Source organism: Vicugna pacos, chromosome 25, assembly GCF_048564905.1.
Source record: "Vicugna pacos chromosome 25, VicPac4, whole genome shotgun sequence".
NCBI lineage: Eukaryota > Metazoa > Chordata > Mammalia > Artiodactyla > Camelidae > Vicugna > Vicugna pacos.
Genome location: NC_133011.1, coordinates 15,796,884 through 15,816,718, shown reverse-complemented (window position 1 = coordinate 15,816,718; position 19,835 = coordinate 15,796,884). Strand labels below are relative to the sequence as shown.

The 19,835-nt window shown below is 34.7% G+C and overlaps 2 long non-coding RNA genes across 2 annotated transcripts in view; one reads left to right on the top strand and one right to left on the bottom strand.

Annotated features, from left to right (window-relative positions):
* LOC116285604 (uncharacterized) overlaps positions 1-14,294 on the top strand; it is a 102,918-nt gene extending 88,624 nt beyond the window's left edge. The window contains exon 5 of the long non-coding RNA XR_012064163.1: positions 14,132-14,294. This is a non-coding gene — a long non-coding RNA (uncharacterized lncRNA). The remainder of the gene's footprint in view (positions 1-14,131) is intronic.
* Positions 1-19,835, bottom strand: part of LOC140689275 (uncharacterized) — an 86,939-nt gene that overhangs the window by 44,409 nt on the left and 22,695 nt on the right. Inside the window, exon 2 of the long non-coding RNA XR_012064164.1 lies at positions 12,570-12,614. This is a non-coding gene — a long non-coding RNA (uncharacterized lncRNA). The remainder of the gene's footprint in view (positions 1-12,569; positions 12,615-19,835) is intronic.

Genomic DNA, 19,835 nt, shown 5'->3' with positions numbered 1-19,835 from the left:
TTAGAGCATTTTATGAGAGGACAAAGGAGAGGAGTTAATTATTCCTTGTATTATTTTTGCTATGAAGGGGAGTAGTGTAACAGGGCTGTTGCTGAATGGTGGATTGGGATCAAAAGAGGATTTTTTTAATATCATAAAAGTATTTAGCATGTTTACATGCTTATGGGAATGATCCAAAAAAGGAGCAAAAAAATGATGATGCAAAAGAGAAAAGAGACAAATGCTAGAGTGATGTCCTTGAGTAGGTGAAAGGAGATGGGGCTAGTGGACAAGTAAAAGGTGTATGGACAGTTAATTCATCAGTTGTGGTCAAAGGGAAGGCAGAATTAACGGGCATGGATGCAGGCTGAAGGATAGAAGTGGTGGTGAGATGGCGTAGAGTTGATGATTTCTTAGTGAAATTGAAAATGAGCATTAGCTGAGAGTGCAGCAAAGGGAGAGGTATTAAAAATTTTAGTAGAGAGGATAAGGTATGGAATAGTGACCTAGGAGAAAGACACTGGAATTAGCCTTCCTGATTTTTAATATGTCTTGGATTATTTCACTAAACCAGTCTCCTAGTTTCTGTCCTTGCCCCAAATTGATTCTTTTAAAACAAGATCATATCACTCTATTTAAAACCTTCCAATAGCTACACATCTTGCTCAGAGTAAAAGTCAAAGTTCCTCATGTGTCCTACAAGGCTCTACCCTGTCTGTACCCATATTGCCTCTCTAAACTCACCTACAAGTGCTTTTTTCCTCACTCACACCATCGAGGAAGGAAATTGTGTCTACTTTGTTCACTGCTATATCTTCAGCACTTAGAACAGTGCTTAGTACCCAATAGGTACTCTAAATACTAGTTCAGTAAATGAAAGGGCAGAATTTTAATGGTAAACCAGGAAGAATATAAGCAAAGTCTTCCAAATTACAGCCTTTTTCTAAACTTGCTGGTTTTATTGGGATGTATGGGTAATCATGTCCTTTTTCGTTATTAACTGACAAAATCTGGGGCCAGACAGGAGTTGTATTCATTGAAGTGCCAGTGAAACTTGCATATATCTTTCACTCAAAAAATTTAAGAGATGGCACTTCAGGATATTTTTTGTACTGCAGGTTGAGTTATATGAAGTTTGTACTTCATATATGTTTATATTTAGACATGGTCTAACATAATCTAACCTCATTCAAAAGAACAAAGCCAACGTGGATAAAACTATGACACTTGTTATGGATGTTGTTAAGGATACTTTTTGTTGTTGTTGTTATTTCATGATAATCCCATTATGAGACTGAAAGAGAAAATATTTATAATCCCACACTGAGGAATAGTGCTTCTTTTATCATTATGGTATAAATATTGCAAATCATATTACTGATTCTATTCCTTTCTTTTCCTTGGCTGTTAGGACCACAGAGTCAAATGTATGCCTTGTTTTTGTCAAGCATTTGTTAGTGGTGGGCTCATGCCTGCTCCTTCAATATTAAAATGACTACGTGAATAACCAAATACACAAGAAGTGGACCATGCACGCTCAGTGACCCAATTCTGTGTACCTGATGTCTAAAGGAAAAAGTAGTGTATTAAAAAAAATGCACCTCTCTTGCAGGACATGTGCACTACTTCTAAAATGCATTCTAAGGGCTAACCTCACTTCTTGCTTCATCTTATTTATTCCACTACTCCATTTTCTTAAAACCAATTTGGTTCCCCCATTTAACTTTTTTATTGAGGTACAGTTGATTTACAATATTATTTTAGTTTCATGTGTACAACATAGTGATTTTAAAAATTCTACAGATTACATTATATGCCAAGTTATTATAAAATATTGGCTATATTCTCTGTGCTGTACAATGTATCTTCATAGCTTATTTATTTTATACATAGTAGTTTGTACCTCTTAATCCTCTACCCGTATCTTGACCTTCTCCTTTTTCCTTTCACTTTACCAAATTACCTTAGAGGTTCTCCATGAATGTGAAGGAACGTTAGTACTTTTAGGTTTCTGTGGAAGGATCAAAACTTAGGCAGAAGAATAGATGATTCAGATGGAGCAGCCATATCCCCTTCTCTCCACCAGTACACTGGTTTTCACTAGGCTGCAGAATGTGGTCTGTCTAGAGAGGGTTCTGTCAGTAAGTCGATATTTTAATCATATTCACCTTCTATTTCACCAAGTTTCTTCTCAGGAACAAGGACTACAGCAAACTGTATTCTGAGACAGAATAATAGTTAACAGGCAATTGCAATTGAGAGGAATGAGTACATTAATAGGGTTGAGCATGGGGTGCTGTGAAATCACAGGATGAGCATGTAACCCAACCTTAGAGATCAGGACAGGTTTCCTAGAGGAAATGATTCCTAAACTGAGGTCTGAAGCATGAGTAAAACACCTACAGCACTGAATTCTCTGTACCACTCTTCAGTTGCATGCTCAACTCTGTATGTAACAGCCTTCATTTGAAAGCTTCCAAAGGATGTTTTTCATGGATTTGGTTGTGGTGAACCCATTCTTTATTTATAATGCTTCATACACAGTTCTTCCCTAAAACAAAACCCCCACCTCCCACCCACAACCAGCATTCTTGGGAAAATTTATATATGAAATAGGTGCTTTCACCATGGAATTATGAATTAGCAACGTGATTTAAAAACAGAAATAAAATGTAATGTATCAAGTCAGTAATTTCACATTGAAACCAAAGATTTCCTCATGGCTAAAACCCAATCTTATCAAATTACTAAAGGTTACAGTGTTTTCTTGGATCATTTTTTATTTTTACCAGGGCCTCAGTTAGAATCACTAATCTCCAGGTTCCTCAGTGCCCTCGGGCAACTCTTTTTTACAGAGCATGTCGTCAACTATATGCTTGGCTACTCAAGTTATTTTAGAATCTGTCCATTATCATTTAATAAGGCGAGAAAAAAACATATCCCATGGCTCTGGCATATGCCATCTTAATTTTTTCTCCTTCTTTCGCATCTAATTTTTATATATACTTTCTTGCTACTATTGTTTCATGTATCTCAATCTTGTCTCCAACCTGCCTGCTTTGTTTCCTTGCTTGGATGAGTTGTAAGTAGCACGACTGCTACATCCAACCCTGCAGGCTGGATGTGCCCTCTTAATTCCAGGGCAGCATCTTCACAGAGCAAATCTGAACATCCTCCTGGAACTGAGCAATGTGGCAGTCCTGGGGCTCCATGCAAGAGTTCTTTTGTATTTTCTAGGTGTATCCAAGATAGTGAATCAATAAATCTGGATTGTTTAACTAATTATTGATTGTTTAAAGGTACAAGCTCATGTTTTATGTGGCTATAATCATTAAACATTTTAAATTTTCCATAAACTTTTCACTTCTAATAGTTTAAATTTTTTTCTAATAATCTATAATCCATTTTAAATGATCAGAATAAATGTTAGCCCAGTATTAAAACATTTAAACAAATCTATTTTTTGAGGGCTTAGATATTTAGGTCAAAGTAAAATTTCTATTTTTAGTTAATAAATGTATTTGTATGTGTCTCAGTAATAAATCCATTAGATTAAATAAGATTTAGATATTAAGAGCACAAATTTACCAAATTTTATTTTTACTTATAATACCTCAGAAAATAGTCTTTGGGTATTTATAAAACAGTAATAAAGGCAAAATCCTTCTTTGAATATATATCTCATTGAAAAAATGAACAGTTTATGTCTTGGACTGACATCAAAACTGATAATTCTTGAAATAACTGCAACATGATAAAATGTACTGCTGCTTGATGGTTTCTCTCTTTTGGCTAATTTCATGATTTACTATATTTTCTCCAAAACTGGTGAAATGGAGGTTTTTCTTTGAGTTTTAAAGAGGAAGTAGAGTGCAATGATCACATAAAATTCAGAATTTAAACTTGTTAAATAAATGACCTCAGAGTTCACAGATCAACTTATAAAGGATGCTCTCTATAAATTATTTTATAAGAAACCAAATGCTATAATGACCCTACATTTGGAATCAATTGAAATGTGCAAGTGATTTTAGGTTGATTTTTGAACTCCTCTGATTTGTGGCACAGATAAGAGCAAATGATGGACTATTTAATTTGTGCACAGTTTCTTGGCAAGATAATGAATATGGTGAAGTAAATAGTCGATGATTTCAGGCTAACTTCAGTGTATTAAGCACTTTAAACTCTATATTCAGATATAAAGGTCTGTTGTTAGTACTTGAAGAATGTTTTCAACTTCTTAGTCTTCCTTGAGATTGGTGTCCTAAGTCAGGGCCTCTTTGATTGTCCATCTTGATACAAAGTTTGGCTCCTGTTTTTGTCCCCTACACTTGACTGTTTGCAAGGCTGTGGCCTTGTTTTAACTGCTGCTACCTTCAAGTGAATTTTAAGTTTCCCATTCTGATCAAGAGATCCATTTGCTTATCCTAGAGCTTCTCCACCCCAGATTACTGCCGAGTGTGCAGTGTGTGCATATACACATGTAATTTTATTTGTGTGTTTGTTGTCATTAATGGTAGAGAAAAGAATGAAACTAAAATACATTGTCTGTTTCCTATATGTACTTCCTGTAAGGTACTTCCTTACTTTATTTTCTTTAAACTCCACAATTTGTGAACAGAAACTACTTGTCCAGTTAAAGCATGTGTAAGAAATCTACATAAGGAAATAAATAAGAGAGGCCGTGGATATTGGTTAAAGTTACATAAATAAAAAGTGTGGAGCCAGAATTTATACATAGGACTCTAAACCCCCTTTCTGAAGAATGTTTCTCAAAGTCTACTTGCAGCAGAATCTCCTTAGGCACTTGATTAAAATGCAGTTATGATTCCCAGCCCTCCCTGCCTCATGGAAACCTAGGGATAGGTCCCAGAAACACTGCCCTAATGTGTCCAGAAAATTCAAAGAATGATAGACTTTTAAATGATCAAGAAATACTGGAATAAGGATACAAAAACTCAAATGACTTTTCCACTTGAAAAATTTTTAATGGAAAGTGTCAGGCACCTGAAAATAAGGGTGTATAGTGACAAACGTCTTTTGAGGGATGATTATGGCTTTACACAAAGTTGATGCCAATAAATCTTTTCTACGAAGCTCAAGGCTGGCAGTAAATCATTTTACCTGGCACTGCAATTCCAAAAAGAAAGCTAGTGAGGACAATATTATGAATGTTGCTTTCCTGGCACTAGCTATCTGAAGATTAGTTGTGTTGGCATAACTTTTTTCTCATGACCTGTTTTTAAGTTGAGAATAGAAAAATATAGTCATTCATCTATGGAAAAATTATAAAGACTGGAAATGAGTACATAAACCAGAGTCCAAGACATCCAAAGGGAAATCATCATTCTGTGCATCAAATGAGCTGGTTTTTTAATGAATAGAGCAAAAATATACCACATTAACATTCAATGAGACACCAAAAGAAAAGAGTGTTAATTTACAAAGAGGACATTATTAACCTACTAGCACAAATTTAGGTTATCAAGAATTTCTAAAGCTTTTTTTTTCAAGGAGAGATGAACTGATTCTTCATTTTTGTCACTATTTCACCTTAAATCTGGTTTTAAATAGGGCCTACTATTTTTTAAAAAGCCTAATACTGCCAGAATCTCAATGTATATATTGTTTCTGGGCTAAATTCACCATTAAGGATAGAGTGCTTCTGCTCAGGCATTTAGTTTAAAAGAAAAGAAAGAAGAAGTCAAATTTGAAAACAGTTGGTAGTGAAGAAAGATGTCGGATTACCAAGTAATAGCTGACCAGAAGAGCAACTAGTATCAACAAGAAATGGATGGAAGAAGGAAGCTGGTCATTGATTATGGAAAAGAAAGAATATGATTTACTTCAGTTGTTACTAATTTGGGGAGGAGGGGAGAGCCTGATATCAAGATTGATTCAGCATCCAAAAAAAATAATGAGATGTGTGTAATCATATCAGGTCTTGTGTGAGTCAGGCACACAAACCTAAGAGGTAAAGAAGGTTTCTTGATTAAAGCTAACTGGAGCCAGAGAATGAATAGTCGAACTTAGAGACTTCTCTAATTTTCTGATTATGAGTACATAGGAATAAGTGAAAATATAATCATTTTTTCACTTTTTAACAAATAATCTTTCAAAAAATGTAGCAGGATAATTTTATGCCGTCCTGACAAGTTGGAAGTGTATGAGAGGAAGAGGAGTTGACATCCTTTCTCGGCTCACCTTGAAGGTTCTCTTGTTGGGCTTATCCAGTCAGAATGGGAAGGGCAGGCAAAAAGCTACCAAGAGCTGAATACAATAGTTGATTTTGATTAAAAGCTTTATTCATGAAAGAGGTGATAAGAAGGATAGAAAAACTTGAAGAGCTAGGATGCTCTGCCTGAGCAACCCAATTCTGCCACATAGGCACAGAAACAGTGTATGAATTAAAAATGAAAAATCAAGCCTGTCGGCCTCCACTCATTCACCTGGCCACCTTGATTATTGATAATTATTTTAGCTCCTCTATAGTCTCTCTTTGGGGTAACTTTCTATATTTCTGTTGATTAGATATTGCCTATCAGAGATACTCTAGGGAAATAGGGAAAAAGGCAACTCCTGTTGCTTGTATTTGGAAAATATGAAGACTATTTGCAGAATCAGTTTATAACCCCCACTATCACCAGGGCAGGGCAGTGAGACTTTCCTTCTCCATAAGCTTCAGTCTTCCTGTCTGTTACTTCACTTCACTGTGTGTGACTTGTGATGCTTATTTCAATGTAACTTTCTCTGAAGAAGATACTAAGGAAGTGAGACATCATGGGATCTTCCGTAGGACCTGATGATGTGGTGATGATGTTCTCTGGCCCTGCTGATGGTAGTCAAAGCTCAATACAGAAGTATGACATCCCAGGCAGGAAACCACACTTGTCAAGGGACCAGCCACTAATGATTAATCCAGATTTGCTCTTGGCACCACAAGATTCCTCTTCTGGTTTTGTTTTGTGTGCAGGACAGCCCAGAGGAGCCTGATATTTTCTGTGGAAAATCAAGTGGTTGCATTTTCCTCAAAGCTAATTGATGATTGATTAATATTCTTTCCTTCATTTAGGCAATTTGATCTTCATCACTAAGATGTTTCCTGCTGAATTAATGTGCCCACTTTCCTCTTTTAATATTTAGACTCAGTACCTGTTCACTAGGTTTGCCATTTTGAAAATTATATTTTAGTATTTTAACACAATAAATTATGATTGATGATCCTAAACAAAACTGACAGAAGTCTGTAATTGATTAGACCCATCTTTTGGGATGACCCACACTTTCAACTTTTTAAAAATGTTACTGATCTAATATCTTAGTTTCAAAAATGAAGTGATCTAAAAAAATATGATTGACATTTTTCAGCTTACTTAATTATTTTAAGAATTTATTTTTATGACTGTCCAGTCTGATAACAGTTCAGTATGGTTGCCCTGATGCTATATTAATTCTTAAATTGGAACTAGTCATAATAAATCATATTAAATATTTTTATGATTAATTAATTTGAATATGTGGTTCTATTTAATATGAAATGGAATTAAAATAAGCTAATAAAAGGAAAAAGATAAAGAAAAATTAGAAATGTTTATGAATATATGCATGAAAATTAATATCACCATTTTTCAAAAAGAAACAAATACATAAAATATATTATAATGCCTTTAAGCATGGCCTTTAGCATCAAACTGATCTCACTAGCTGTGCTGAGTACTAGCTGTGTATCCTCAGGCCCTTTTAAATTCTCAATTTTTCACATTTGGAAAATAGGAGGAAATAATAGTGTTTGTGGGAATTAGATAACATTTGTAAAGCAGTTAGCATAGTGCTCAACACATAATGATAACAATTGGTAGTTATTGCACATTTTGTTGATACTTACATCTTTATTGTTCAAAGTAGGAGACAATCTCAAAAAATTTTTGTGCACTTTGGAACTTATGAAAAGCCAAATTATTAATTAAGAGCAAAATCTCTTCCTTGTGTTTGTTGGAATTAGGAATATTACACCCTAGAAACTGAGAGATTTAATCAAAATGTTTGTGGGAAAATAATTAAACTGCTTAAGATAGTAGAATCAAACTTCAGACTTAACCATGTCCCTCGGCAAACTCATCTTCTTCAACACACTCTTACCCCATACCTCTTCCTTCCATGGTTTTCTCCATTTTGATCCATGGTAAATTCACCCTTCCAGGTGCTCAAACTAAGAACATCAAGAGTTATCCTTGACTCCTCTTTTGTCTTTTACATGCCACATCCAATGAATCTACAAATCCTGATGATTCGCCCTTCAAAAGATTTGACTGTTTATCTCCACATCTGCTGTTCTACTCTGATCTAACCTGAAGCATAAAAAAATTACATCCTATATTGATTTGCATTTCTGTAAATATATATAAGTATTAAAATATTCATTACTTTTTTCATTTTGAAAATAATCTTTTAAAAATTTTCTATAGATATTTTAAAATAAAAACCTCAAAATAAAGAATATGCAGTTATTCTTCATAAATAATGCAGTTAAAATATATCTTAAAGCTTTTATTCAAGTAAGTCATAGTGTAAAAATGTAGTAATTGCAAACCTCTATAAATTACCTTTAACAATCAGTATTTAGTTATCAGCACAAACTGAATTGCATTAAACTACATTTCTTCTATTGTTAACTTTGGGATGACTCTTTGCTTTGTTAGCATCATTTCTATATCTTGTTTGTTTCATTGTTTGCTTTTCTTCTATTGGGGGATTATTGGAATAGTGAAAATGAAGAGCAAAAGAAGAGGAGGAAGACATGTGTTACTTGGCCTTTCACACTGATTCTCACTAACCCATGTTTTCATGAGCACCAGATTCACCAAGTTTTCAAAGACGAAATAGCAAGTGTTTGATGAGGAAGGAAGTTTGGATTTAATTTTCACTTTGAGACATATGGATACTATTCCCTGAAAAAATACTGACATTCTGAAGATGTTCAAGCACTCTTAACTCCAGAAGCTACCAATAGCCACAACTGCATGTGAGGCTCTGGTGACTCTGAGGGCTGTCAAAGCAGAGATGTTAGAAACCAGCTGCCTCCTTCATTCATCCTTTGAGATCAGCAAAGGTGGGGGTGGACTTTTCTACCATCACATCCAAAGACAGAAAATGATTCAAATGCTATGAGGCAAAATAACAGCAATAATAAGAAAGATAACTTTCCTGCAATTTATTGAGCACTTTCCATGTATCCAGGACTATTTCAATCATATCTCCTATGTTATATAATTTCATCTCTAGAACATAAATAAATTGTGGGCTTTCCCCAGAGGAATGGCTTAAAATTATAAACAGCACCCTAAATCTTCATAGCAGTTCAAAACCACCCCACAGACAAATATTTTTAAAGGTTGTGGTAGGAGTTTTATAAGCACAGTGAATTCTATATGGAAGATCCTTCATTGATATATCATAGGAGATCTTTGAATAAACATTGAGTCCAAGACACTATATAGATATGACCCAGAATAGCAATAATCTTATCCTCAGCATTGCTAAAATTGTTTCTTAACTTTCCTTAAGTGTTTATCATACATCAGAAATTTCAGATGTATGACATTTGTTTTTCAGAATTCTTGTATTAGTTAACATTTGTCCTCCATTTCTTACATATGTGAATATATATATATTTTTTTTTAATCAAGAAAAAAATTTCTGGGTAACTCTTCCTCTGCTATCATGACCAAGAACTGGAACAATGACTGATGCACCAGCATATGTTTCTAATTCAGAATGCCTTATATTCTTTCCAGGGAAGGAAAAAGTTTAAACTTAAGTAGCTGCTCTTTATCAGCAGATTGGTGGAGGAAGAAAAATATCACCTTTTACAAACTCTCTCCATCGCTCCTTCTTTATTCTGCAGATTTTCTCAGCTCAGTCTTTGAGGCAGTATCTACTAATAGAGAGTTCAGATCATAACTGTTGCCTGATCCTTCTTCCTAAGATCAAAGTAGACTAAACTACAAACTTGAACTTAAATAAGAAATCTAAAATGTAAGCCTGATATTCTGTGTTGAACATTTGCAGATTCTGGAAGACTTTTATCACATTCTTACAGTTCTAGCACCCTGATCGTGTCTTAAGTAACCACCATTACCCCTCTAAGCAGCTCATGTGCTTCAGGGAAGTATCTTCATTAGCAGCACATGTGGCTCAGGCCTAAACTAATTAGCATTACCTGAGTCCATAACTGGCTCAGAGATAGTAGCATGACCTAATTTAGTGTAACTAGAATGAAGCCTAAGACTTTAAGTCAAAGGTTGAGTGAATAGGACAAATGCAATACATTAATGAAGAATCATAACCTGAGAGCTGCTGGCAGAATTTTTGGAACAACAGGGAGAATCTCCTGACACTGTAGCTGAGACTTTGGAGTTTGTTTGTTACACAGCATTATCACAATAAAAACCTAGCTAGTCCACCAAAGAAGGTACTAGATCAGGTTCCAGATATTTGTGGTATATCCTTCAGAATATTACCAGCGAAAAGTAAGATATATAAAAAAAATATACTGAGGCAGGATGATAACATTCTAAACACTAGAAGAAATATGTTCTTTTTCTGCTAAGGTTGCTAAGCTTGGAAATTTTGAACCTGGTATCACTGGTCATCTTCCCTGACACAATGAGGAGTCTTGCAGAATGAAGCTAATTAGAGACAGTGATGAAAGGCAGGTAGAGTTAGTGAGAGAGAAAGGGAAAGAGAGTAAAAAGCAAAAGAGAGCAGGAATGCAAGAGAAACCAGGAGTGAGTGAGCAAATAAAAAGAAGGTGAATGAATAGAAGAAACAGTCTCATATAGATAAAAATTTAGCTTTTGCAGACAAACATTTTAGGTTACACTGACCCTGTGGCTGGCATTTTTCAAATATGAAATACAGATAGAGAAATTATATGTTTATTAGGCAATTAATCAGTGCCAAACTGTATTAGATGCAATCATTAAAAATTAATGTAGACCATCAGAAATTGTTAAAGTGAAAAAAGCTTAACATGTAAAAAATTACAATGTAATGTGTAGGACCTGTTATATAGACAAAGATAATAAGTTTTAGGGAACACAAAAGAGAATTTAACTCTAAGTAAATGAAGATGCAGAAAATATGGAAAAAGAGTTCACATAAAATGTAGTTAAAAACCAAAGGATAAGCAAAAGTTGCCTGGTAAATAAATTATGAATAAGAACATATGGAAAGCTTGCATTAGTACCAGAAACTTAAAATTCATGTAAACTGGATCAATTTATTAGCCTCTATTACCAATGTCCTATGCACTCAAACAGGGAAACAAAAATCTGCATTCAAATGGCTACTTTTAATACACCTCACTGATTTTCTTCAATCTTTTCTTTTTATTTAAAGCTTTAAATTATGCTAAACATTCTCAAGAGAGGATGAGTCTGTGATAGTAGACCTACTCCAAAAAAAAAAAAAAAAAGCGTCAGCCAAAAGAGATAACAGTTCCAGCTATATGGAATGACTCAAATGGCACCTGAATGGCTCCTGCTCATCTTTACTATTTCCAAATACTTCTCATTTGTCTAAAATGGTTCATTTCCTTTTATCACCAATCCAGTTAAAGATTCAATTGAATGAGCAAGTTCATGTTTCAAAGTGAAAGAAAAAGATCAAAGGTGTCGAGGGTGAGGGAGGTGGGTTGTAGTCATTTACACCCTAGTTTAAGAAGTTTGCTTCCCTCTTTGCCACACATTACAGTGTGCAAGAAACCAATCCAAGTGCAGATGGCAGTGTTGTGGTCAGAATTATGAATTTTCTTAAAGTCAAAAAGACCTGGTTTGAATCTTGTCTCTACCACTCTACCAGCTTTATGAGCTTGATAACATTAGTTAATGTTTGGGGTGTCTCAGTTTTCTTATCTGTAAGAGAAACATGGTTACCTACTATTGTTATATTAATGTATATACTTGACTAGCACAGTGTCCAGAACTTGGTTGAGAAACCAATAAATGGTAGCTATAGATACTAGGGTGGAGGAAAAGAGGTACTTTTGTCACAGGAGCAATGAGATCCTGGGTGAATGGAAGACAACAAAGGTTTACTTTGCCTTTTCAGTATTTTTGCCTGTGACAAGATCAGAGGTGCAGACTCAACAATAATGTTACAATCAATGTGGAGTTGATGCAAATGCATTGCCACATGCCCAATGTTTTGGTGATAAAATGATCACATGTAGTTCATTAATATTGCATCAATATTTGATGATTCTAGATTTTTGTTTTTACTATAACTTTTCTTCTTATGACTGGTCCTTACAGAGACAGGCAACAGCACTACACAGGTGCTTAAAGGAAATGCAAAGAGAGTCTTAAAGGTGAGTATTTTAAATGTCTGTATCCTGGACTACTTTGCAAAGACATATTTTACCAGATCATGTTTTTGAAAGCAGTTTATGGCTGACACTTAAAAGATTTCTCCTTTTAAAATACATGCACTTTGAGTACAAACTGAGCCAGAAGTGTTATTTTTTTATGCTTGTCGTCAGCATGTTAACATTCCCCAGCTGTCCATTTCAAAAGAACAATGGAGCCTACCTGTGCTGTAAGTGTGCTGGACTCTTCCACAGGGCAGTCACTGTGCTAAGAGACAAAATATAGAGTTGCTCTTCAGATTCCTGCACACCACTTAGACCAAACTCAAAGCCATGCCCTTGAAAAGTGATAGAGTAAAATTGCATTTCAATTTCTGTTTTTCCCAAATCTGGCTAATGTAGTTATTGACAGAACTAATTGTATTTTGTGATCAGAGCTATAAACTATAAACCTCAAGGTATTTTTTTCTCTTCCCACTTGTTGCCCTTGATAGTAAAGTAATTACTATATTATCTGTATTCACTCAATTTCAACACTGAGGATTTCTCCACAAAGCATCTGAAGAAAAGTGCCAGGCCACAAGGCAGTTTAATCAGATTATTTCTGCGTTTCACCCTGACTTGCTTCAAGTATAAATGCATGTTCCCTGGGCTATTTCACCTCTGAAGGACACAGGGATTTTTTTTTCCTTTTTCAGTTTCAGTGTATAGCAGTATACTAATGTGAAACTGTTTATGGGATTTTTGACTCCATAATTTTAAATCCAATATTTATCTTTTCAATATAATATTCAACCCTTGTTTTGTGCATTTGACAGGATTGATCTTGTCCTGAAATCATACTGAAATATTTTTAGTTTTCCATGCTTCCTCTTGCCTTCAGGGCTTGGTCATCCTGAGCTGCTGAGACCTCATGCAGAAATCCAGAGACAGAGTTGAAAGATGTTACTGTTTCTCATCTCCAGCCAGTAAACTATTTGCAAATTAAGACAAAAGCCTCAGTGTAAAGACCAAGTCAAGGGCATGGATAATCATTTTCTAATTGTGTATATATTTTATTATATAGAATAATTTAAATTATTTTTAGTGAATTCAAAACACATCAGAAATTTAACAATTTGAGCAAATTCTGAATATGAAATTACCACAGTAACATGTAGGCATTTTTAAGTACAATTTCAAAGAGATTTTTAAATAGATAAATGGGAGAGGGAGCAACTTATCCATTATCTTTTAGGAGCCCATTATATAGATCACAAGGCAAGAGCAATCTTTAAAAATTAATATTATAAAGTGCCTATAAGGAGTTTTTTTTATCCTTCATAAATAAGAAGAGTTAATATTTTCATCCTATTAAGTAATGGTATGCCCATTTCATAATAAGAAGAGGAAGAAAAAGGAGGAGGAGAAGAAGGTGATGATGACACAGGTTTGGAAGCAAAGACCAAATCAAGACCATCATCACCACACCATTTGTTAAGACCTCTAATTCCTTTAAAGTGATCCCAGTAAGTCATTTCACTTGTACAAAATGACTCTGGGTAAAAAGATCATATATTGGCCTAATGGAAGCCTAAAGAGTGCAAATTATCTGTAATTAAGCCTAGAGGAGTGTCTTCTACTTATGGATCTGGCTATTGGTAAGATATATCAACAGTAAACAATGAAATCAACAATGTTTTTGAAAAGATTGTAGTGCCAAAATTTCTATCAGCCTGAATTAAAAGAGGTTGTGATTGTTTGAACAATGAAACTACCCTTGAACTCCCAACTTTTTTTTGACAGGCTAAGGAAGCTGTTCAGCAGCTAGAGAGGGAAATTTCTCCCAAATAGAATATTGGAAAAGGAAGGACTTCCCAGAGGTGAAATCAAGAGTCATAAAGAACAATGGACTATGAAGCTACCTCCAGGAAACAAGACTGAAGGTTAATTAAGTAAAGTTCCCTACACTCAGGTTAGTAGACCTTATAACAATTCCTCAATGGGATTTCAGAACTGTTGTGGACCAGTAGCTGCTGGGTTCTCCCTTTCTTCTCATTTCTAAATGGAAGTGTTTATTGTGGTTACACTATTTAATTATGGATGTGTAGGTGTGTATTTTATCATGTGTGGGTACAAATAACAAGTCTTTAAGTTTATTGGACTTTGGCTCAATAGAGCTACATTTTGGCATGATAGAAACTCATGAATTTCAAGCTAAATGTTTTTATTAGATCCTGGATTTCAAGCTAAATGTTTTTATTAGATCAGACCTTGGAGTATCTTTAGGATGGGGTGATTACATTTGGCTTACAGGAAGGAAGTGAACATTTGTGAACAGGAGCAGGCTTTGGTAGATTACATTATTTCACAAATAATAATCCCCTCCATACACTTAACCATTCTTCTCTGTGAGCACAGTCTGTTTTCCTTTCCACTGACTTTGGCCTGGGGCATATTACTTTCTACTGAAACTAATAGATTGCATCAGTAGACATTTTAAATGTGCTTGCACATTGCACATGTTTTGATACCCATTTTTCCCTCCAAAATAAGAATAGCATGTCCAAGATACTAGCTTAACTCCTTCAGCCTGGGATATGAAATGAAAAATTACTTGTCATGGAGCCAAGGTCTAGTTCAGTCAAATTCAGCTAAGCCCAGCAGAGCCCCCACCCTCATGAATGTGGGCAAGTAATACATATTTGTTTTTATAATCCATAGAGATATCGGGATTGTTTGTCACTACAGCAAAAGCTGGCTAACACAAGTTTTGAATGAATTTATTATTGAAAACAAAGAAGCAAAAGTTATATTGTCTATAAAAATATTTGTTTATATAGGGAAACCATGTAAGAGTCTGAATGTACATAAATAAATGAACTCAATCAGAATTATTCATAAGTAGAACTAGCGGAGGTACTAGTTGAGTTGCTTGGCTATTTGGCTACTTGGACAGTAATTTTTAAGTCAAAAGTAGAGATCCTAGATTCAAAGGCCTCGAGGGGATTTTGACAGGCTTTTCAGACATCTTCTCTAAAAAAGTAATCAAGAAGTATGTATAGACCCAAAAATCTAAAAGATATTCCAGTATATATTAGAAGATGTGTCAAGGATGTTGATACTTAAAGAAAAGTCTGCATGTTTAAAAAAGGAAATACCAATGTTGAATGCTTGAGATATTGATCATTTAATGTTGTATACGCATGCCAACTTGAGTAGGAAGATTTTGTACTTGGTGTGTAACTCAATTATGTATTGTTTGTTCTTTGAATTTTCATCATCCTATAGTAGAGAATACTTTTTAGACGGAAAAATAGACAAAGGAGTTTTACTTAGAAATATGTTTTGGGTGGCATCTATGTGTCACTGAGAAAAAAATTGAATTGTTGAATGTTGCGGCAAAACCCTAGGAAATTATAAATTCAAGAGTTAATTAGAAGCTCAACATGCAGAAGGAAGTAGCTAAATAGACTTACCTAAGAAAGTCCATCATCTGACCACAGGGCAGACTAATCTCCTTATTCATCTTTTAAAATGTTCTTGTAATTGTTAGCATCATCAGTGTAATTCTTAAATTCTAGAAAAATATTTTTACAAGAACTGGCCCCATCTCATGGATTGCTAGCTTTGTGAACTTTTAAATAATGTATCATATTCATAAAAATAATAGAAAGATAAATTTAACATATATATGTTACTGCGTACCTGCCAAACGTCAACCTTCTGATCCACTGAGACAGTATAAAAGAAATGACTGTTTATTCCAGGATCCTGTCATTTAACAGGTGTGTCAAGATTCATATGTGCGAAATAATTAAGTAATAAACTCATGATGATCAATGATTTTTGTGTTAAAAAGAAAATGGTTCAGGAAATAAATTCTTTGGATGCTTAGAGACTGGGATAAACAAAAGAAGGGCTAGGGAAATTTCATACAGGAGTTAGACTTAAGAGGAGTTTGACCTTACAAATTGGTGAGATTTATTTAGGTAAGTTCTAAGAGCAAGAAAAAAGATGTATACATAGGAAGCAGTAAAGAGAGCACAGTAGTGTCTCAAGGCAGCTAAATTGCTGAGAGGCTTAGTGCTAAAGGAAGTATGTTTTGTGCCATATTTATACTCGAAAACCCCTACTTGATTCACAGACAGTAATACTGCAGATGGAGACTATGGCTTGCACAAGTAAAATGAGAGTAAGCCTGTCTGTCAAGATCCCAGGGTCTCTAGCTTCTTTAGCATCTTTTGCCAGCTTGGTGGGTATCACACTTAGCTAAGCGGGAAGGACTACTAGAACATAGGACTTCTGACTGGAAGAGTTAAAGTGAGTTCTAGTTAAAAAAAAAAAAAAAAGGACCAATCTGTGAGATCCTCATTGTATTAATGAAAGTAACAAAACAGCATTCATGAACATACATTGTCCATGTCCATGTCTTCATTAAGCTGTTACTTCGTGGAAAGGGAGAAACTCTTTATTGTACTTGAATGGGTAATAAGTGCATAGGTATTTGTATTATTTGGTTCTGTGAAGAGATTCCTTATGCCATGTGATTTCAACTTTTTTGACTGTGGTCCACAGTTAAGAAATACATTTTAAATCACAATCCAATACACACATTCATAACTATGTCTGTATTGATATATACACTAAACATACAAATTGTTATAAAACAATACATGCTTTATATTCATCTAGACATGAGTAGACTGTGTTTACTATTTACTGTAGCTGTGGTGTCAGAGGCAATACATTTCCTTTAGTGTCATTGCTTTTGTCTCCCCCATAGTCTTTGGGTTTTCACAGAGACTTATTAAACAGGATCTGAGGCTTGTAGTTCTTTCAGCTATAAAATTCTGATATTATACAGGAGCCCTGTGGATGTTGTGGTAAGGTGTAGGAGGAGGGAAAGTATTCTATAGTCTTATGATTAGATCTCAGTCTTCTAATGAGCCTGGACTGGGTATTTCCCTTCCCCCAGATCAGTTAGACTCTTGTAAAATCCCAGTCATTATAGCTCTGGCAAAACAGTTTCCCTTGAGGGTAGACCTTGTTAAGAAGAACAGAAACCTCTGGGTGTATTTCAGAATGGTTACTTGCCCCCTTCTCCTGCTGGAAGCATTAGGGGATTTGTCTCTCATCTACACAGTGAGAACCGGATAGGGCTCCTAGAGGTAAAACTCAACAAAGCATGAGAGTCCCCTTAAAATTGGACCCCTTGGAGTTTTTTAACTCTTCATATTTTGAGAGTTTTAACTTTCAAATATTGAGCCACTTAGCAATTCATCAATTACAGTGTAAAGAATTCCTACTAATACTAGCTCCTGCTGCTGGCTTCTGCTCTGGGGCTTCTGCTCCTGGTAAACTGTGATTCTTTATCTTCCTGTCTGTCTCTCAAGTTTTGGGAGCAACAGTTTGTCTTTTGGCCTCCACTCCCTGATGAATCTATGCATTGATGGCTTTCAGTTTGTTCAGCTTTTTTCTTGGTGTGAGGATCGGAGTGACATCTTCCAAGCTCTTTTAATACTTTATTATGTGCAATTAATACTATTTTTTTCTATTCCGTTTTATCCTATATCATTTTAAAAATTGTCAGTTACAACCTACTAAACTGGTTTACTTTTGTGGTTATAGAAGCATTAAAGGAAACACAATTGACTTCTTCTATAACCTTAAAACGGGAAAACTGACTCCAGAAGCAATAAAAAATGAACTTGATTAGATAAAAATTTAAAAGGTGATAATAAAAATAGCCAGATAAAAAACCTCAAATTATTAACTGAGAGAGTATATGTTACAGACAAAGGGTTAATATCTCTAAGATAGATAGAAGCTTCTAAAACTAAAGGAAAAAGACAACCCATAGAAAAATGGGCTATTAATATGAAGAGTTCATAGGAGAAAGAAATGCACATGGATCTTAAACATAAAAAAAATTTTCAACCACATTTGTAACAATAGAAGTATAATTTAGAACTTCTCTAAGTAGTTATTTCTTTCTTATCAGATTGGGGAAAATCCAAAAGTTTGACAGCATACTCTATTGATGAGACTATGAAGATATAGGAACTCTAATACATTGTTATGGAAATTCAAGATGTTTTAATTCCTACAGAGAGAGGAATTTGTCAATATTTTACAAGTACTTACCCTTTGATTTAGCAATCCTATTTCTAGAAATCAACCACAAAGTTAAATTGGGAAAAATATAAAAAGGTTGAGTTTATAAGGAATTCATTGAAGTACTATTTGTAATAGCAAAGACTGGAAAGAACCCAAATATAGGAGATGGGTTAAGTAAAACCATGCTATATCAGTACAATGGTATACTTTGCAGCTGTAAAAAAGAACAAATAATATATGTAAATATAACTATAGCATGATCTCTAAGGTATACTCTTAAGTTTAAAAAGGAGTGGAGGTTTTTTTAGCATTTTTTAAATTGCAGTGTAGTTGATTTGCGATGTTAGTTTCAGGTGTACAGCAAAGTGGTTCAGTTATACATACACATATATACATGTGTATATTTTCAGTTTCTTTATTACAAGAAATTGAATTAAGTTCCTTATGCTATACAATAGGTCATTGTTGTTTATCTATTTTACATATAGTAATGTGACTCTGTTAATCCCAAACTCCTCATCTATCCCTGCCTATCCCCACAGGTAACTACAGTTTGCATTCTATGTCCATGAGTCTATTTCTGGTTTGTAAATAAAATTGGTATTTTTTTAGATTCCACTTATAAGTGGCACCGTATGGTATTTGTCTTTCTCTGTCTGACTTATTTCACTTAATATGATAATCTCTAGGCTCATCCATGTTGCTGCAAATGGCAGTATTTTTTCTTTTTATGGCTTCCATTATATATATATATATATATACACCACATCTTTAATCATCATCTGTCGATAGACATTTAGGTTGTTTCCTTGTCTTGGCTATTGAACATAGTGCTGCCGTGAACATTGGGTGCACGTGTCTTTTTGAATTATAGTTTTCTCTGGATATACGTCCAGGTGTGGGATTACTGGATCATATGGTAAGTCTATTTTTAGTTTTTTGAGGAACTTCACACTGTCCTCCATAGTGGCTGCACCAGTATGGTGCAGGAGGGTTCCTTAAAAAGGAGTGTTTATGGTATGCTGTCATTTATACATGAAAGTAGAAAATAACATTTCCTTATATTAAAAATAAAGGAAACAACAACAAATTCTGGAGAGTATATAAAACAACAGGAACTGTCATTCATTGCTGGTGGGAATATAAAATGCTACAGCCACATTGAAAGGCAGTTTGGTGGTTTCTTACAAAACTAAACATACTCTTACCACATGATCCAGTAATCTTGGTCCTTGGTGTTTACTCAAATACGTTGAAAACTTACGTCCACACAAAAACTTGCGCACAAATGTTTATAGCAGCTTTATTCATGATTGCCAAAACTTAGAAGCAACCAAGATGTCTTTCATAAGGTGCAGTGGTCTGAATGTGTCCTCCCTCAATTTATACG